The following is a 21,974-nucleotide window of genomic DNA, read 5'->3' as shown; positions in this document are numbered from 1 at the left end:
GATTATGACATATGGCCTTTTATCTTGAGGTATGTTCCTTCTATACCCTGTTGAGAGTTTGATATTGTAAGTGAATGTTGAATTTTGTCAAATGCTTTTTTTCCATCTAATATGATGATTGCATAATTATACCTTTCATTTTGTTAATGTAATGTATCACATGACTTGAGTTGCAAATATCAAACTATCTTTGCATCACTGGGAAAATCTCACTTATGATAAATAATTCTTTAAAAATAAATAAATATATTATTGAAATCAGTTAATATTTTGTTCAGAATTATTAATCTATGTTAATAAGGGATATTAGCCTGTAATTTTCTTTTCTAATAGCATCCTTTTAAGGTTTGGTATCAGAGTAATGCTGTTCTCTTAAATGAGCTTGAAAGTGTTCCCTCCTCTTATCATTTTGGGAAGAGTTTCAGATGTTGGCTTTTCTAAAATATTTCGTAGAATTTATCAGTGAAGCCATCTGTTCCTGGACTATTGTTTGTTGTGAGGTTTTTGATCACTAATTCAGATTCCTTACTTGTGATTGGTCTGCTCAGATTTTCTATGTGTTCATGATTAAGTCTTGGAAGGTTGTATGTTTGTAGGAAATTATCTATTTCTTTTAGGTTTTCTAATTTGTTGGTGTTTAAATGTCCACAGCACTATCTCATGATCCTTTGTATTTCTGCAAGATCAGAGTAAATCTCCATTTCTTTTTATTTATTTGAATCTTCTCTTTTTACCTTGATGAGTCTTGCTAAAACTCTGTCCACTTTGTTTACCTTTCCAAAAAACCCTTCTCTTAGTTTCACTGATTTTTTTTTTTTTTTTTTTTTACTGTTTTTGGTCTCTATCTTGGCTCTGATCTTTGTTATTTTCTTCCTTATAATAATTTTAGGCTAAGTTTGTTATTTTTTCCAGTTTCTTGAAGTATAAAGTTAGCTTATTTGAAATCTCTCTTGTTTTTTTTTAATGTTGCATTTTTAAAATTTTTGGTAAAAATTCCCTCTTAGAATTGCTTTTAGTGTATCACCTAAGTTTCAGTTGGTATATTTCCATTTTCATTTGTCCCAAGATAGTTTTTGATTGCTCTTTTGACTTCTTTATTGAATATTTGGCTGTTCAGTATTATGTTGTTTAGTTTCCATGTATTTTCCAGTTTTCTTCCTGTAATCATTTCTAGTTTCATACAAAGCTGTTTGATACAACTTTGATCTTAAATTTATCAAGACTTGTTTCATGAAGTAACATATAATCAATCTATCCTGAAGAATGTTGCCTGTATGCTTGAAAAGAATGTGTATTCTGCTGCTTTGGAATGGGATTTTATGTAGATGTCTGTTCATCTCTTCATAAATGTTGTTTATGTGCAATTGTCTCTTATTGACTTTCTCTTTTGATGAACTATCCATTACTGAATGTGGGTGATAAAGACTTCTGCTGTTACTGTATTGCTGACTACTTCTCTCTATAGGCCTCCTAATATTTGTTTTATATATTTAGGTGCTCTTATGTTGAGTGCACAAATATTACAAATGTTATTTCTTGTTGGAGTCACCCTTTTATCATATAATGACATTCTTTGTTTCTTGTTACAGACTTTGTCTTAAAGTCTATTTTGTCAAATCTGGGTATAGCTATCCCAGCTTTATTTGATTTCCATTTGTTTGAGATATCTTTCTATCATCACACATTCAGTGAATCTTGTTTTTTTAATCCAGTCAGCACTATATGTTATTGATTAGAGAATTTTAGGAATTTTAAATAATTATTTATATATATGGACTTGTACTGCCATTTTATTAATGGCTGCATGATGTTTTTTAATCCTATGTCCCTTTCTCTTCTCCCTGTTTCTATCTTTGTGCTTTGATGATTTTTTGTAGTGATATGCTTGGATTTTTTTTTTTAATTTTATGTATATGCTAAAGGTTCCTCTAGTTGAGGCTATGGTTTTTCCTGTGGTCATGTATGGATGTGAGAGTTGGACTGTGAAGAAGGCTGAGCACTGAAGAATTGATGCTTTTGAACTGTGGTGTTGGAGAAGTCTTGAGAGTCCCTTGGACTGCAAGGAGATCCAACCAGTCCATTCTGAAGGAGATTAGCCCTGGGATTTCTTTGGAAGGAATGATGCTAAAGCTGAAACTCCAGTACTTTGGCCACCTCATGCGAAAAGTTGACTCATTGGAAAAGACTCTGATGCTGGGAGGGATTGGAGACAAGAGGAGAAGGGGACAACAGAAGATGAGATGGCTGGATGGCATCACTGACTCGATGAACATGAGTCTGAGTGAACTCCGGGAGTTGGTGATGGGCAGGGAGGCCTGGTGTGCTGCGATTCATGGGGTTGCAAAGAGTCGGACATGACTGAGGGACTGATCTGATCTGATCTGATAGGTTTTTTGCTTTGGAATTACCATGAGACTTACACAGAATATCTTATGTTTTTGACAGTCTGTTTAAAGTTTAAAACAACTTAAGTTTGAACACATTCTATAGGCCCAGTTTTTTACTCTCCATAGTACTATTTGACATCATGATTTACATCTTTTTATCTTGTGTATCCATTAACAAATTACTGTATAGTTTTCCTACTTTTATCTTTTATCCTTCACATTAGATTTACCAGTGATTAATCCATTATCATTATAACTTTAAATAATTCTGAATTTAACTATATCTTCTTAAAGATGTCTCTTCAACATTTCTTGCAAGCAGGTCTAGTGGTGATGGATTTCTTCAACTTTTGTTTGCCTGGAAAACTATGTTTGTTTACATTAAGAAGGTCAACTTTGTCAGGTAAAGTATTCTTGGTTGTCAGTAGCTTTCTTCCTTTGTCAGAATTTTGACAGTCTTGGTTTGTCATAACTTTCCTTCCAAGGAGTAAGCATTTTTTAATTTCCTGGCTGTAGTCACCATCACAGTGATTTTGGAGCCCAAGAAAATTAAATCTGTCACTGTTTCATTTTTTCCCCTTCTATTTGCCATGAAGTGATGGGACTGGGTGCCATGATTTTAATTTTTTTTGAATGTTGAATTTTAAGCCAGCTTTTTCACTCTCCTCTCCTCCCCTAGAATTTCTTAAGTTTCTCTAAAATATCTTTTTATTTTTTGAAGGAAAAACAGGTGGTATTTGATATTTGTCTACATCTTCTGTATAGTACAGATACTAAACTACACACTGAATTCTGAAAGATAAACAACACAAAGCAAATTGTATAGTTTCCAGAGCTTAATAAAACATTTTTAACAACAAAATTAACATTATAGAGTGGAACATAAACAAAGCAAATGACTTACTTTAGTTGTCCATGATCTAAAGAGATCTGAAAAAGAAGACCTTGTGTTAATACATTGTCTACAAATTTGAAAGTCAAATGTGACTGTTGAAACAAAACACTCTGTACCTATATAGTCATACACTTGGAATTTGCCCCTTTATTCATCTAGTCTAGCCATATCTGGCCATTTAAGCCCTTTGGGCTTGATCCCTTCCTTACTGCTGTGTTTTTGGGTAGAACTTTAGAAGTGGTTGGTCAGCCCAGGATGGTGGACAATTTCTAAAATCCTGAGTGTCCAATGAGGCAGAAAGCTAGGGAGTAAAGCTATGAGCCTAAGAGCCCTCATGATAACAAAGTTAAAAATCAGAGCCTTCACAATGTACACAGCCTGAGGGGGAGCATGTGATCCAGCATCCAGCCTGAGGGCTTGGCTCCAGGAATGAGAAGAAGAAAAGTTATCTATCAGGTCAACAACAATCAGGTCATACAACTGCAAATACCTCTGGAAATTCCAGGTCCTGAAGACCTGCCCAGCTTGAACAGCAAATTTGAGAAGACTTTGACTCCATGTTATATATCAATACATACTTTTCCAAAAATATATGTCCAGGGTTTATACAAGCTGTAACAGTGTGATAATCCAACTGAAACTTGGAAACAAACAACAAACTTCTCGTCTCTAGTGCCTTTATCACACTCTAGTTTTTCCTTTTTTTCCCGGTACAATCCAGTCACTAATTTTGCTATCTCTCCACTTTAAATCCCAACTCCTATATGCCTATATGTTAATTGTAAATTACATGAACTGTAAATTACAAAAACTCTGTTATCTGACTGGTTTATTTTGAACTAGCCTGAATATGATTCAGTCCTTCCCCTTCCCAAACCTTCTCCAGTCTTTCCTGCCCTTTACTAAAACTTCCTACTGTATCATTGTAAATGTTAAATAAAAAAACAAATAATTTCTCCAATAAGTATCTGATATCCAACTTATATAAAGAAATCATGTAACCCAATATTAAAGAAAAACAATCTGATTAAATAATGAGCAGATAACCTGGAAAATATTTCTCCAAAGAAGACATGCAAATGGCCGACAGACACACAAAAAGGTGCTCAATATCATTAAACATCAAGAAAATGCAAATCAAACTCACAAAATATCTCACCTTTTTAGAATGGCTATTATCAATCAACAAGACAAGAGATAACAAGTGATAGTGAGGATGTGAAGAAAGGGAATCTTCATACACTGTTGGTGGAAATATAAATTAGTATAGTCACTGCTGAAAACAGTATGGAGGTTCCTCAAAAACAAAAAATAGAACTACCAGCAGTTCAGTCGCTCACGTGTCCGACTCTTTGCGACTCCATGAACCGCAGCACGCCAAGCCTCCCTGTCCCTCACCACTTCCGGAGTTTAACCCAGACTCATGTCCATCAAGTCGATGATGCCATTCAGCCACCTCTGTTGTCCCTTTCTCCTCCTGCCCCCAATCCCTCCCAGCATCAGTCTTTTCCAATGAGTCAACTCTTTGCATGAGGTGGCCAAAGTATTGGAGTTTCAGCTTCAGCATCAGTCCTTCCAATGAACACCCAGGACTGATCTCCTTTAGGATGGACTGGTTGAACCTCCTTGCAGTTCAAGGGACTCTCAAGAGTATTCTCCAACACTATAGTTCAAAAGCATCAATTCTTCAGTGCTCAGCTTTCTTCAACAGTATAACTCTCACATCCATACATGACCACAGGAAAAACCATAGCCTTGACTAGATGGACCTTTGTTGGCAAAATAATGTCTCTGCTTTTTAATATGCTATCTAGGTTGGTCATAACTTTCCTTCCAAGGAGTAAGCGTCTTTTAATTTCATGGCTGCAATCACCATCTGCAGTGATTTTGGAGCCCAGAAAAATAAAGTCTGACACTGTTTCCACTGTTTCCCCATCTATTTCCCATGAAGTGATGGGACCAGATGCCATGATCTTAGTTTTCTGAATGTTAGGATCTAGCAATTCCAGTTCAGGATACTTACCTCAAGTTAACAAAAACATGAATTCATAAAGATATATGCACTACTATATTCACCACAGCATTATTTACAATAACCAAGATATGGAAGCAACCTAAATGTTCATCAGTAGATGAAGATAGTTGAGCTATTTAAAATCCTGAAAGATGATGCTGTGAAAGTGCTGCACTCAATATGCAAGCAAATTTGGAAAACTCAGCAGTGGCCACAGGACTGAAAAAGGTCAGTTTTCATTCCAATCCCAAAGAAAGGCAATGCCAAAGAATGCTCAAACTACCACACAATTGCACTCATCTTACACGCTAGTAAAGTAATGCTCAAAATTCTGCAAGACAGGCTTCAGCAATACGTGAACCGTGAACTTCCAGATGTTCAAGCTGGTTTTAAAAAAGGCAGGGGAACCAGAGATCAAATTGTGAACATGCCCTGGATCATGGAAAAAGCAAGAGAGTTCCAGAAAAACATCTATTTCTGCTTTATTGACTATGCCAAAGCCTTTGACTGTGTGGATCACAATAAACTGTGGGAAATTCTGAAAGAGATGGGAATACCAGACCACCTGACCTGCCTCTTGAGAAACCTATATGCAGGTCAGGAAGCAACAGTTAGAACTGGACATGGAACAACAGACTGGTTCCAAATAGGAAAAGGAGTATGTCAAGGCTGTATACTGTCACCCTGCTTATTTAACTTCTATGCAGAGTAAATCATGAGAAACGCTGGACTGGAAGAAACACAAGCTGGAATCAAGATTGCCGGGAGAAATATCAATAACCTCAGATATGCAGATGACACCAGCCTTATGGCAGAAAGTGAAGAGGAACTACAAAGCCTCTTGATGAAAGTGAAAGTGGAGAGTGAAAAAGTTGGCTTAAAGCTCAACATTCAGAAAATGAAGATCATGGCATCCGGTCCCATCACTTCATGGGAAATAAATGGGGAAACAGTGGAAACAGTGTCAGACTTTATCTTTTTGGGCTCCAAAATCACTGCAGATGGTAACTGCAGCCATGAAATTAAAAGATGCTTACTCCTTGGAAGAAAAGTTATGACTAACCTAGATAGCATATTCAAAAGCAGAGACATTACTTTGCCCACAAAGGTCCGTCTAGTCAAGGCTATGGTTTTTCCTGTGGTCATGTATGGATGTGGGAGCTGGACTGTGAAGAAAGCTGAGCACCGAAGAATTGATGCTTTTGAACTGTGGTGTTGGAGAAGACTCTTGAGAGTACCTTGGACTGCAAGGATATCCAACCAGTCCATTCTAAAGGAGATCAGCCCTGGGTGTTCTTTGGAAGTGAAAGTGAAGTTGCTCAGTCATGTCCAACTCTTTGCGACCCCATGGACTGTGGTCTAACAAGATCCTCTGTCCATGGGATTTTCCAGGCAAGAGTACTGGAGTGGGGTGCCATTTATGATGCTAAAGCTGAAACTCCAGTACTTTGGCCACCTCATGCGAAGAGTTGACTCATTGGAAAAGACTCTGATGCTGGGAGGGATTGGGGGCAGGAGGAGAAGGGGACGACAGAGGATGAGATGGCTGGATGGCATCACTGACTCGATGGACATGAGTTTGGGTGAATTCCGGGAGATGGTGATGGACAGGGAGGCCTGGCGTGCTGCGATTCATGGGGTCGCAAAGAGTCGGACATGACTGAGTGACTGAACTGAACTGAACTGTGATATATATACACCCTACCACCATCATCATCTAAAATGATGCCTCAGTCTCTTTCTTATAGAACCATCATTTTTAAGTAGAGCACTTAGAGTAATTATAATATGGTACTTAATTTTGTAATACACACACACACACACACTCACACAGGAAGAATATTACTTAGCCATAAAAATGAAATCTTGCCATTTGCAACAACACAACATGGATCCACCTAAAGGTTTTTATGCTAAATAAAATAAGTCAGAGAAAGACAAATACCCTGTGATCTAACTTATATGTTTATATTTGGATCTTTAAAAAAAGTAAGTGAACAAATAAACAAAATAGAAAAAGACTCTTAGATACAGAGAACAAGCTGCTGGTTGGCAGAGGGTAAGCAGCATGAGGCTGGTGAATTGGATAAAGGGAATTGAGAAGTATAAACTTCCAGGTATGAAATAAAGAAATAGATGAGGTATACAGCATAAAGAATATAGCCAATAATACAGCAATATTTTTGTATAGTTACTAGATTTCATATAGTGACCATTTTGTAATGTATTTGACTGTCAACTTCACTATGCTGTACACTAGAAATGAACATAATATTATTTGTCAAGTATATTTCAATTAAAAGGCAGTCAATGAATCCCTAATATCTTTAACTAAAATCTGGTGTTCCCAAGATGATCCTCCTCTTCATTTAAAAATCATAAGTATGCAAGGCTCCATACCAAGCAGTAGAGCAAAAATGGACAATTAAACAAAATTAAGTACCATATTATAATTACTCTAAGTGCTCTAATTTAAAATGATGGTTATATAAGAGAGATTGAGGCACCATTTTAGATGATGATGGTGGTAGGGTTTTCAAGAAAGTCTAATTTGAAAGCTGAAGGAAGTCTAAATTCAACCAGGCCAAGGAGGTATTGGCAGGGAGTGGGGATGGGGGATGGTATGAGATGAGGTGAGGCATTAGAGGCAGGCGGAACCATACAGGTGGCAGTCCTGAGGCCAGAGAGAGGGAGCTTGGCTCATTCAAGGGAATGAAGATCTGTGGATCACAGAGCAAAGAAGAGATCACTAGACAAGACGATGGAGAATTGGACAGGGAAGTTCTTATAGGTTTCTTGCCTCTAAGTTCTCTAAGAACAAGACACTTAATTGGTGCCTATTGAGTCAACAGTGTATACAGTATTATTTCACTCTTTCAGAAAGAAGAGCTTCTTTATCAATGTGAAGGCTGCTAATCTATGACTCAGCAGTTTTATGTACCACTTCTATCCAGTTGGAAAAGTCCCCTCATTTCCTGTTTACTTTTCATTTCCTTGTGTTTGTTCAGTAGTCAAAGCCCTATAATTGTCATGCTTTCCAGGTTGGTAGTAAGAGAAAGTTCTATTGTCAAGAAAGTTCCAGGAAGAACAAGGGGACCCTGAATCTCCTGACACTTCCCACTTAGCAGGTGACACCTGCTTAGTGTCACATGTATCTCAAACTGCTAAACTAGGAGAAATACTGCCTTCTTGTTCCTGAAACTGGGAAGTAGCCATGCCAGGACTTGCTGGAATATCTGTCTAAGTAAACCAGATGAGAACCAGACAGTGAGCCTGGAGAAGCAGGGACTTTGTCAGATATTAAAAGTTACAAATCTAACTTTTATTGAACCCATTCTGCAGTACCAGACCCTAACAAAGTTACACTAAAACACATCATACTCTAACTCTTGTAACTTGACCATTATCCAAATTCAGAGATGCTAGAGGAAGGGATGTATAGCGAAGAACTGCCTGGGAGTCCACAGATACTAAACAGTAGAGGCAGGTTCAAGTCAGGCAGGTGGACGCCTGAGCTACTGGTTTTAGCCTCTATGTGATAAATCATTTGTCTTCACGATTTTCTGGTGTTCCAGAGTGCCTAGCATAGTTTTGGGCCTAGCCACAGCCTTCATTCATACTTACTGTTCAACAACAGCTAGCGGGCTCTATTAACCATCCCTTCTAATATGCCCAAATGCTGGCAGATATCCCTGAGCCAAGGTTCTGGCCATGATCCAGTGCTTCTCTGTGCTATAAAGAGATGGATTAGGAGAAATTCAGCCTAAAACTTGGTTTCAGGTAGGAGACCATTTGGCATAGGAAGGTCTAGGAATAGGACTAGGTCAGCTAGGCCGCTCGCCAAGTCCCCCACTCTGCTTCCGTGGTCGTTTTCCAAGGCCACTGGGACCCTGGGTCCAGACCGTATGAAACCCGGTCCCGATCCCGGACAAGCCACAGAACTCCTGCGCCACCTTGCCTGTGCCGCAGTCCTGGGCAGTACTGATACAGTGAGCTGAGTGAGGTCCGGGTCTTGGGCACTTGAGGTAGTTTTCCTGCCCTGCAGCCCCACGTTGATGCCTGAGGGCAGGAGACTTGGAGATGAGACCGCTGCCCTGGTGAGGCTCAAGAAGCAAAGAGGTTGCCACTCCTTTTCTTGCCTCTGGAGAGGCTCCAAAAACGTTGGTTCCTAGGTTCAGGTTCGTGAGGAACTAGGACGTGGCCACTAGCTGGAACTTGGAAGTCATTAACGGGGGAGTAAACCACTCAAGGAAACGTCCTTGGCTCTGGCCTTGACCTCCATCTCTTAGGTTCCTGTTGTTTTTAAGCCAGGATCCTGGCAGCAGTAAAAAAAGTATAAACGAGGATGGGTCAGTCTAATTTTCTTCATGGTCTCTTTTCTGTATAGCGCATGCTCTCTGCCTCTCTCTACTAAATGATGTTTTAAAATGGTTGAAGAGTCAAAGCTACTAGGTGTGTGGACTGTTGGATTTTCTGGCACACAAACCATTCATAAATACATACTGGTTAAATTGAACTGCGGTGTGTTTGCTGATTTTTTTTTTTTTTCTTTGTCAAATTTTATGTACAAAAGTAACACTATCTTCCAAGCAATAGGCTGAAATTTTACCTTCTCCATTCTCTGTTTTTCTTCTTATTCCACTGTTAACTGTAGTTAACAGACATTTGAAGATTTAACTAAGAGAGGCAGGTGGGAAGAGAGAAGGGTATTGGAGGGAAGGTGCATACAGAGAGAAACTGAGAAGATTGAAAATGAAGGGAGGAGATCAAAGCACTTTGGTTTGAACCCCTTCGTATTCACTTACAGTCTCTGTGACTTAGTGAAAGTTACCTGGTCATCTCTGTGCCTAATTTTTAATGTGTAAAATGAAGGTAGTAATGATATGCATAGGATTTTTATGAAGATTAAGAAAGATAAATACGTAAAGGGTTTAGAATGGTGCCTGCCATACAGTAAGCACTCAGTAAATGCAATACATGCAAATATATATATATATATATATATATATATATATATATATATATGTATACGTATATGTATACACATCTACATGGTACTTTTGATTATTCTTTTAAATAGAATTATTTTTATACAGCCTGTTCCCTGATGATGCATCTTGGAAATCTCCAGGCCTTTAATACAGAGTTGAATCATTGATCTAATAATCTAGGTGTCCTTTATTTTCAGTTTTTCACAATTACAGATTCTGTTGTTATCATTTTTGTATATATCTTTCTATACAAGTTACAGAAAAACATCCTGTTCTTCTACCAGTCAAGTCTGAGAATGCTTGTTTATTTACATTGCTCAAGTTCTGTAATTTCAATTGTTTGCTTCTCTGATTGGCAGTTTTTAATAATTTTCTTGTTTTTGTTTGTAATTGTTAATAGAGCTGAGTAATTTTTAACATGATTACTGGTCATTGCCCATTTTATTATATGATTTATCTGACATTAATACCTTTTTTTCTGGGGTGTTAGTATTTTTTCCTTGCTCATTTATTGGTGTTCTTTTTTAATATTGTAAAGTTGAATCCCTAACCTATTAAATAAGATACAGTTCTTTTGCCCAATAGGGCTCTGGTTTATAACTTATTTAAACTTGCTTTCATGTTTTGTAAGTTTTTGTTTCTAATAATTTTAACTTTTTTTTTTTTGACTTCTGGGTTCTGTGCCTTGATTTTAAAAAACCGATTGTGCCCCAGGATATTTATTATGGCTTCCTCCTAGACACCTATGTATTTCCTAATTTCTAAGGGGTGGGAATTCTAGTTTTAGTTTTTTATTATTATTTGTAATTGTAATATAAGAACCTTTTGGTACACACCCAATTTTTGTACTTACTTTATAATTATATGAAAATTAGTGTTGGTCTTCAGTTGTGGGTATATAGTGCTCTGTTTTATAATTGACTTAATTTTTTAACTGTATGGTCATTTTATTTTGTTCTATCATTAATTCAGAGGAATTTTAAAATATCAACTATAATTATGAATTTCTTTGTTTCTTATTGCTTTGATTTATTTTCCCATTGATTCTGAAGTTATGTGATTAGGAAAAACCTGAATGTTGTATATTCCTGATGAATTGAACATTCATCATTATGAAGTATTTCTCTTTCCTTTTAGTTTTCTTTTCCTTTATATCTAGTTTGTGTGAAATTAATGTTTAATGCATAAATATATTCATATATGTGTGTGTGTATATATATATATATATACTCACACATAGATAAATATAGATATATTCTCTCATCTGGAAACATGTCAAGAGGGTCAGGTTTCCTCTGTACTTTTCCCTTCTTCATGCTTGGGGCTTCATGCATCATGCTCTTGGATTTTACAAGATGGTAACGTTTTGTGAACACATTTTAGGGGGGGAGTCTTCTCTTTTTCTTTTTCTTCTCTTTTTCTTCTTGATGGGTTCTGAAATTTATCTTTGATCTTAACATCAGTTTTATTCAGCTTGTCTGCTGTAACAGAATTCCATTGACTGGGTGGCTTTAACAACAGACTTTTTTTTTTTTTCCTACAGTTTTAGAAGCTGGGAAGTCCATGATCAGAGTGTCAGCAGATTTGGTCTCTGGTAAGGGACCACTTCCTGCTTGCACACAGTAGGCTTCTCACCATTTCCTCACAGGACAGAGAGAACTAGCTCTTGTCTCTCTTTCTCTTATAAGTTTTCTAAGCCCATCATGCACCGCCCCCCTCATGACCTCACATAAACCTAGGTATCTCCCAAAGGCCACATCTTCAAATACTATCGGTGGGGGGACTCCAACATATGAAATTTGGGGGAAAGGAACACTCAGTTCACAGCATTTTTATGCAGTAGTCAAGGTAGATGCCAAAGTCTCCAGTGTGTCCAAAAACTTCTCCTGGGGTTTAGCTTCCTGACTGCTGAACTTCTGCTGCAGATGGGGTAGGAAAACTGTAGAGATCCAGTAGTTTCCTATTTAAATGTTATTTTTAAATCTTTCCTTCCCCAGTGAATCCCAAGACTTCTCTGTTTAGTTTTACAGAGAAGAAATTTTCCATCTCTTGTTTAGTGTAATCCAAACCATTGCCACATTTTCTCCATAAAGGCAATGAATGAGGGTGGATGAACAGGCTTCTGAATGTAAACTCTTGTGCATTCTTCATTTTAATTTCTAATTTTCAGCTTTATCCTCCTCTTTATTTGGCATCATTGAGTCAAATACTCATAATGAGTTTCCTTGGGGTTCTATGGAATTAAAATGTATATCTTCATTCTTACATCCTTCTTTATTTACTTTAAGTTGTGGTTTCTTCTGTTTTCCAACATCATTTACCACATACGTTTCTATTTTCCATTCTCTCCCTATTGCATATTCTCATGTTCTTATTGTCCTTGGAGTTATTGCAGCTTTTGAGTTTTTGTCTGTTTGTTTTGACTATTTTATTATGGTCTCTGAAGAAAAGTACCATCTTTATTTCAAAAACATCTTGGTATGCTATAATCAGGAGAAGGTAATGGCACCCCACTCTAGTACTCTTGCCTGGAAAATCCCATGGATGGAGGAGCCTGGTAGGCTGCGGTCCACGAGGTCACGAAGAGTCGGACAGGACTGAGCAAATTCACTTTCACTTTTCACTTTCATGCAGTGGAGAAGGAAATGGCAACCCACTCCAGTGTTCTTGCCTGGAGAATCCCAGGGACGGGGGAGACTGGTGGGCTGCCGTCTATGGGGTCGCACAGAGTCGGACACGACTGAAGCGACTTAGCAGCAGCAGCAACAGCAGCAGCATGCTATAATCTGTTGTTGCCTACCCAAAACTCAGTGTGATCATACTGAGTCCTGGTTCTAGAACCCTCTCAGATCAGATCAGATCAGATCAGTCGCTCAATCATGTCCGATTCTTTGCGAACCCATGAATCGCAGCACGCCAGGCCTCCCTGTCCATCACCAACTCCTGGAGTTCATTGAGACTCACATCCATCGAGTCAGTGATGCCACCCAACCATCTCATCCTCTGTCGTCCGCTTCTCCTCTTGCCCTCAATCCCTCCCAGCATCAGAGTATTTTTCAATGAGTCAACTCTTCGCATGAGGTGGCCAAAGTACTGGAGTCTCAGCTTTAGCATCATTCCTTCCAAAGAAATCCCAGGGCTGATCTCCTTCAGAATGGACTGGTTGGATCTCCTTGCAGTCCAAGGGACTCTCAAGACTTCTCCAACACCACAGTTCAAAAGCATCAATTCTTCGGTGCTCAGCGTTCTTCACAGTCCAACTCTCACATCCATACATGACCACTGGAAAAACCATAGCCTTGACTAGATGGACCTTTGTTGGCAAAGTAATGTCTCTGCTTTTCAATATGCTATCTAGGTTGGTCATAACTTTCCTTCCAAGGAGTAAGCATCTTTTAATTTCATGGCTGCAATCACCATCTGAAGTGATTTTGGAGCCAAGAAAAATAAAGTCTGACACTGTTTCCACTGTTTCCCCTTCTATTTCCCATGAAGTGATGGGACCAGATGCCATGAATTTCGTTTTCTGAATGTTGAGCTTTAAGCCAACTTTTTCACTCTCCACTTTCACTTTTATCAAGAGGCTTTTCAGTTCCTCTTCACTTTCTGCCATAAGGATGGTGTCATCTGCATATCTGAGGTTATCGATATTTCTCCTGGCAATCTTGATTCCAGCTTATGTTTCTTCCAGTCCAGCGTTTCTCATGATGTATTCTGCATGTAAGTTAAATAAACAGGGTGACAATATAGAGCCTTGACGTACTCCTTTTCCTATTTAGAATACCATAACCCACTGATGCTCAAGTACCTTGTATAAAGTTGTGTGGTATTTGCATATGATCTACACATATCTCATTTATACTTTTAATAATCTCTAGATTATAATATTATAGGGCTTCCTTGGTATCTCAATTGGTAAAGAATCTGCATGCAATGCATGAGACCTGGGTTCCATCCCTGGATTGGAAGGATCTCCTGGAGAAGGGAAAGGCTACCCACTTCAGTATTCTGGCCTGGAGAACTCTTATACTTTAAATAATCTCTAGATCATAATATTATACCTAGTACAATATAAGTGCTATGTAAGCTGTTGTAAATATAATGTAAATGCTATGTAAGTAGTTGTTGTTCCACAGAAAATTCCAATTTACTTTCAGAAACTTTATGGAAATATTTTTACAGTATATTTGATCAGAGGTTTGTAGAATCTATGGATGCTAGAGGACCATATGTATCTACTTTAACATGGTTAAATATGGTCCTCAAATTTTAGAGTGCATCTGAATTATCTGGAAGTCTTGTGAAACTCATTTTCAGGGCCCAGTCTAGAGTTTCTGATTCAGTGTGTCTTGGATGGGGCCTGATAATTTCCTTTTCTAACAAGCTCCCATGTAATGCTGATGATGCTGTACTATGAACCTCACTTTAGAAGCGTGGGTAAAGCAATGTTGTTTTGGTCAGATATTGAAGAGCAATATGTTTATGAAACAAGGATCCCAACCCTAAAGATGAATTTTTATTAGTATACAACCATTGTAGACAACAGCCTTCTTTTATACTGTAATTGGTGTACCTATGGGCGTATTGCCCAGACTTGGCTAAGGGAAAATCTTCTTGAGGACTTTAAGGAAAGTGTTTCCCGCCTGCGTTCACGCATGATACATAGATCTTGTATGTGTGTCCTCCTTTGTGTATGCAGTGATATGTGGAATTGTGACAGCATCTTAAGACGTTGTGAAAAGTCTTGTGGAAGGTAGGACTGAATTGTGGACAGAGCCCAAGAACTTGATGACACTGATGAACAGCAGCACTGACCCTGACATGTGGTTCCCCATGACTTGTTACATGGAGGCTGGCGTGTGATTATGAACCCTTAGAGGAAATTTATTTTTGTTCTTCACCTGATTTCATAGTCAAAGTGGATTTCTTTGTTCTCTTGTGTGAATGATGGGGTTTGAATCTTTTTAACATTTTGTACTATGATTGTAATTCTCCTGATTTGGGCTCTTTGTTTAAGCTATTTAGGTTCTTTTCAGTCAAAAGCATTATCACTGAGGATCTTAAACATATGCCTTCTAAAATTCTCTGATTTGCTCTTATGTCTTTGTTTTTCATTTTTTATCTTGGCCAGCTGCTATAGCTAGTAGCTCCAAGAGTCCCTTGGTCCTGTGGTAGAACTGGCATAATAGGGCTTCACAAGAAGCAACAGGAAAAGTCCTGACAGCTGGGTGCATCAGGTTTATACCTGAAGTAGGGCCCAGTTTTCTGTTTTGATGAAATTGGCTTAGTAGGGTATTTTAATTTTCAGTTAGATTACTAACACTAATTCTTTAATCATCAAGGTTGGGCTATAAGTCTAGGAGTAATACTGGTAGCATTAGCAAACATAAAGCTTTTATAGCATAGCACAGTCTTTTTATTCTTGTTGTTATTTCATGACATAAAAACCAAGTGGAAATGTTATCTTCTGGCGCACTGGGGCTCTGCTTGCCAGCATTATTTGGGACCCAGGGTAATGGAAGCACTAGCATGTTTAGTATGTGATTTCCAAAGTTTTCTGGGCTTTAAGAATGAGTCTGCAGAGAGGAGAAGGGAGAAGAGAGTTGCATATGGAAGGGTTTTATGGGCCAGGCCTGGAATTGATACACACAAACATCATTGCTCTTCACATTCTGTTGGTCAAATATAAATGCATGGTAACTAGGATCATTTGTGTTCCTTCTTCCATGGTATAGAATTGTTGTTGAGAATTTGATGTCTAGCTTAGAACTACAGTGTCTTGTGTTTAGATGAGACATGTGATTGCATTTCTGGTAACTGATGTGAGATGCATCAAATATATAACCTCGAGGCCAGGGTTCTTATGAAGTAGATGAAGGACTTCCCTGGTGGTCCAGTTATTAAGAATCTGCCTGCCAACACAGGGGACATGGGATTGATCCTGGTCCAGGAAGATTTTACTTGCCTCAATACAGCTAAACTTGTGTGCCACAACCACTGAGGCTGCCCGTGAGCCTCAACTACTGAAGCCCTCGGGCCCTAGAGTGTGTGCTCTGCAACAAGAGAGTCCCTCACAATGAGAAGCCCACAGCTAGAGAGAGCTTGAACATAACAACAAAGATCCAGCACAGCCAAAAATAAATAAATAATATTAAAGAAGTAACTGAGCCTTCACCATGCTGTCTCCCCACTGTTGCCTTAATGCAGAAGGTGATGAGATGTAGAGAAAGAGAAAACAAAACCAAAGGTTATTGTGGTCCTGAAGCCATGTCAATAAAAGCTACCCACAGATCAGAAACCCCACCTTGACAGTTTGTAGTAGAGACATACAATGCTATTAGGAGAAGCCTTTGAAATTTTCTTACTGTAGCCACCACTGTTCAACATAATCAGTCTTGGAAAAGTCAGGCAGGCAACATTTATAAAAGGTCATACACTGTACTGGAGAGGTTGGGTTTTATTTTGGAGGATGGGTTTAAGAATGATACACTTTTAGTGTGAGAATGACTCTTGCTTTAGAAAAACTAAATTAGTGACAGGGTGAAGGATGATTTGTAAAACAGCAGCTGAGAGATCATGTAGTGACAATTCCAGACATGAAATCATGTAATCCTAAAAATATAGATATTGTTTAGCAAAATCAGAAGGGGAGGGGTTTCAGAGATGAACAGGGAAGAAGTAGAGGGGGAGAAGCAGGAATAGAAGCAAAGTGATGTTTGGTGAATAAAAAGGTTTGGGAGAGAGAAAGGGAAGAAGATTATTTTAAGAAGGTTTTCAACTGAGCAGCTATATGGGTGGTGTTGGTTTAATTGCTAAGTCATGTCCAACTCTTGCAACCCCATGGACCCACCAGGCTCCTCTGTCCATGGTATTCTCCAGTAAAAAATACTGGAGTGGGTTGCCATTTCCTTCTCCAGATAACAGAGTCACAGGGGATCTTCCCAACCCAGGGTTCAAACCCAGGTCTCCCATATTGTAGACGGATTCTTTACCTTCTGAGCCACCAGGGAAGCAGTTGTATGAGTGGCAGTGCACAAATATAAGGAGGGATCACAGGATGTGATTTGGGGTAAATTCCAGTTAGATTAATGAATTTGAGATGCTCAGTTCAGTTCAGTCAGCCGTGTCTGACTCTGTGATCCCATGGCCTACAGCATGCCAGGTTTCCCTGTCCATCACCAACTCCTGGTGCTTATTCAAACTCATGTCCATTGAGTTGGTGATGCCATGCAACCATCTCATCCTCTGTCATCCCCTTCTCCTCCCACCTTCAATATTTCCTAGCATTAAGGTCTTTTCAGATGAGTCAGTTCTTCGCATCAGGTGGCCAAAGTATTGGAGTTTCAGCTTCAGCATCAGTCCTTCCAATGAATATTCAGGACTGATTTCCTTTAGGATGGACTGGTTGGATCTCCTTGCAGTCCAAGAGACTCTCAAGAGTCTTCTCCAACACCACAGTTCGAAAGCATGAGTTCTTTGGTGCTCGATTTTCTTTATAGTCCAACTCTCACATCCATACATGACTACTGGAAAAACCATAGTTTTGACTAGACAGACCTTTGTTGGCAAAGTAACATTTCTGCTTTTTAATAAGCAGAGATGCTATTTTAGATGCTAGTGGGGCATCAAAGAAGAGACAACTGTTAAGCAACAAGTATTGATTTTCATCTTTTGCCTAAAGAAGCTTGAAAAGGAAGACAAGAGAAGATTTGTAAAACAGAAGTGTGATGGTTCTGAAACTAAGGTCGGAGTGACTTTGAATGAGAGGTGATCACATGAGACATAAGACGCAGGAAGTAAAAGAAGTTGTGGCTATGGTGGCCAGGTCCTACACAGGTCACAAGATCATGTCCTTTTGTTTGTACTCAGTGACAAGATACAGTGCTCATACTACTTTCTGGTTAGACATAATGTCTAATTCATTGTGCCCTCCCGTTTCATCAAATGTTTCCTCTTTTATCTCAGGCCAAAGGATTTGTTAACAAAATAAGCCACTCGTTATATACAAATAAACAATTCAAATATTACAGAACTATCTAGTCTACTTTCAATATATACTAACATTAAAAGGAAAATGAAATAGAAACAACAGAGGAGAGCAATAGTACTGCTGCTGCTGCTGCTGCTAAGTCGCTTCAGTCGTGTCTGACTCTGTGCGACCCCATAGACGGCAGCCCACCAGGCTCCCCCGTCCCTGAGATTCTCCAGGCAAGAACACTGGAGTGGGTTGCTATTTCCTTCTCCAATGCATGAAAGTGAAAAGTGAAAGTGAAGTTGCTCAGTCAAGTCTGACTCTTAGCGACCCCATGGACTGCAACCCACCAGTACATATATCACCAAATTGAATTTTCCGACATCCAGACTTAAACAGTGCTGGGAAGTATCCTTGTGACAGTAGTCTGGAATTCCAGTTGGGAAAAAGTCCCAGACAGTGCATCCACTGTGTGGGTGAGACTTTGGACTGCTGTGTCTGGCCCTCTCTGTTTATAATCCCCAGGTCACAAACAGGTATCATTATTAGTCTGGGAGCAAAACTGCAGCTCTGGTATTATGTTAATTTTTTACAATGCTGTTTGCTTTGTTCTGCAAAACTTGGAATGTTGCTAAGTCCAGGGAGTGGTTGGCTAGACCTGCTCCAGGGACTTAACAAATTCCAAAATCCCCTCCCTATCTATCTATCCTGTTTCTCTTCTCCAAACTTACAGCAGGTGTGGCTGACACCCACTGCAATAGTCAGGACAGTCCAGGAAGGTCAGAAGCAAGGTCAGAGGCCTGCTGTGCTCTTTTGCCTCTGAAGCCTGAACAAGACTACTTTTATTTTCCTAACACCTCTATTAGGGGAAGCACACTGACTGAAACTACCCACTCTGGCCAGGCACCATAGTAACCATTTGCATCAGTTGTTTTATGACAGGATGTCCTGGTAAGGAACACAGAGCTAATAAGCTACCGCCAACTGGGAGAGTTCAGGAAAGGTCAAAAAATGACACCACGTGTCCAACCACTTCCCAGAATCCCTGCTGGCGTCCATCTTGACAAGGCTGCACCACCGGGAAGAACTCTGAGTCAGAATGATTCCCATCTCACCCACTTTAAAAGGCTCATCTCAGACTCCAGTGTTTGATACCACTAACTGGAATGTAAGAAATAATCACATTTATAGATTTGGAAATGGCAATAAATTATTTTTTCTGTTATAGCTACAGTTACCATGACTAATATTGTTATGACTATTTCCCCTACTAACTCAGTTTGATATGAATTCAGAGGACCTATCTTAACTAAATACAATGAAATTAGAAATGTCATCAATGGCAACCCACTCCGGTGTTCTTGCCTGGAGAATCCCAGGGACAGGGGAGCCTGGTGGGCTGCTGTCTATGGGGTTGCACAGAGTCGGACACGACTGAAGCGACTTAGCAGCAGCAGCATTGGAACAAAAATTTGTTGGATTCTTAATCTAGAGAAGAGTCTAATGCAATTAAAATAAACCTTTTTGAAAAATTAGAAACTGAAAAATGGAAATTTGTGAGGTGCTTTGGTTCACATATTAGAAAAATCAGACTTGTAAGTAAGCAAAACCACTTCAACTGGTCTTCAGCATATAAAAAGCTTTTTCAAGGCTCTAGAAAATAAATGCAGGGCTGCTTGAATAATTATTTGAGGATTATTTAATTAAAACCTAGGATACAAAATAATAAAAAATAAAATGCTTTAATAAAATTCAATAATTAAAAAAATCCCCAACTATTCTGAGAGTTTGGCTGATAATTGTTTTTTTTTTTTTTTTAAATAATTCTGCAAGCTCAAAGGTGCTAATATTTATCTGTGAGTCCCTAATAAGTCTGGGATGGAAAAATATAAGTAGCAGTTCTGTAATTTAGTGTTTCACTTTGCCATTTTGGCCCTCAAGAAACAATCTGACATGGTCAAAAGTTCATGTAAATATTCTAATGACAGATCTCCTGGCTAAGGAACTAATGGTGATGGGGCTGGCTTGTCTAAGATTTATACTGTGAGCTGGCTTGTCTAGGATGTATACTGTGAGCAAATCTAGAATCTGTGGACTGAGGGAGCACTTACCCTGGAAAATATCAAATGAGCTGTGTAACTATCTGGGTATAAAATGGAGATGTTTCAGACCCAAATAAATCCATTCTGTTAAGTAATGTAGGTGCATAAATTATTTAGCAATTAGTTATATTAATTTTGGCCAGAGTATGTCCTGAAATGGCAAGATGGGACTCAAGGATTTCTGTCAGTGTTCCTGGGCCTCTTCCTGCTGCTTTACCTCTGTGTGGCAACTGGACTATTTATATCTTGAAAAATTCTACTAAAGCTTGATACTGGATAAGATTCCTTATTTGTGTGATTCCTCATGTTATCTCACTTATCATAGTTAATAGCTATATGTTTATAGTTTAAATGAACATAATTTGTCATCTAACTACTCATATCCCAACTTTTACCAATTGTATATTATGAATATCAACCCTTTCAGATTCACAGCTTACACATTTATTTTCCCTTTCTGTAGGTTTTTCATTTTGTTTCCTTTGCTGTGCAGGGGCTTCCCTGGGAGCTCAGCTGGTAAAGAATCAGCCTGCAATGCAGGAGACCCTGGTTTGATTCCTGGGTTGGGAAGATCCACTGGAGAATGGATAGGCTACCCATTCCAGTAGCTGCAAGGAGATCCAACCAATCCATCCTAAAAGAAATCAGGCCAGAATATTCATTGGAAGGATTGATGCTGAAGCTGAAACTCTGATACTTTGGCCACCTGATGCAAAGAACTGACTCATTGGAAAAGACCCTGATGCTAGGAAAGGTTGAAGGCAGGAGGAGAAGGGGATGACAGAGGATGAGATGGTTGAATGGCATCACCAACTCTATGGACATGAGTTTGAGTAATCTCCAAGAGTTGGTGATGGACAGGGAAGCTTGGCATGCTGCAGTCCATGGGGTCACAAAGAGTCAGACATGACTGAGTGACTGAACTGAGTTGACCCATTCCAGTATTCTTAGGCTTCCCTGGTGGCTCAGCAGGTAAAGAACTCACCTGCAATGTGGGAGACTTGATTTGATCCCTGGGTTGGAAAGAGCCCCTGAAGAAGGGAAAGGTTACCCAGTCCAGTATTCTGGCCTGGAGAATTTCAGGGACTGTATATATAGTCCACAGGGTCGCAAAGAGTCAGATACAACTGAGTGACTTTCACTTTCACTTTTGCTGTGCAGAGTCTTTTTAGCTTGACATAGTCTCTTTTGTGTATTTTTGCTTTTGTTGCCTTTTCTTTTGGTGTCATAATGGCTGTGAAATCTTTGCCAGGACCAACCTCAAGAGGCTTTTCCTGATACTTTCTTTGGGAGTTTTATGGATTCAAATTTTAAGTTGAATTTTGTGTAGGATATGAGAGTCTAGTTTCATCCTTTTGCATATGAAGATCCAGTTTTCCTAACATGATTTATTGGAGAGACTATCCTTTCTCCCGGCTCATTTGGTAAAGAACCCACCTTCCAATGCAGGAGATGTGGGTTTGATCTCTGGGCTGGGAAGATCCCCTGTAGTAGGAAATGGCAAACCACTCCAGTATTCTTACCTTGAAAATTCCATGGACAGAGGAGTCTGGTGGGTTACAGCCCATGGGGTCGAAAAAGACTCGGACACAACTCAGTGACGAAGCACACAC

The 21,974-nt window shown here is 39.0% G+C and overlaps 1 protein-coding gene across 1 annotated transcript in view; it reads right to left on the bottom strand.

The window, feature by feature from the left end:
* Positions 1-13,094, bottom strand: part of LOC109563137 (phospholipid scramblase 2-like) — a 31,894-nt gene extending 18,800 nt beyond the window's left edge. Inside the window, exons 1-2 of the mRNA XM_070793511.1 lie at positions 9,250-13,094; positions 3,292-3,317 (exon numbers count right to left, since the gene is read on the bottom strand). The gene's annotated coding sequence lies outside the window, so the exon portion shown is untranslated. The remainder of the gene's footprint in view (positions 1-3,291; positions 3,318-9,249) is intronic.
* Positions 13,095-21,974: the final 8,880 nt, after the last annotated feature.

The sequence above is a fragment of the Bos indicus genome, chromosome 1 (genome assembly GCF_029378745.1).
Source record: "Bos indicus isolate NIAB-ARS_2022 breed Sahiwal x Tharparkar chromosome 1, NIAB-ARS_B.indTharparkar_mat_pri_1.0, whole genome shotgun sequence".
Classification (NCBI taxonomy): domain Eukaryota; kingdom Metazoa; phylum Chordata; class Mammalia; order Artiodactyla; family Bovidae; genus Bos; species Bos indicus.
The sequence above is the reverse complement of the archived record's forward strand: the minus strand, read 5'-3'. Positions and strand labels throughout refer to the sequence as shown.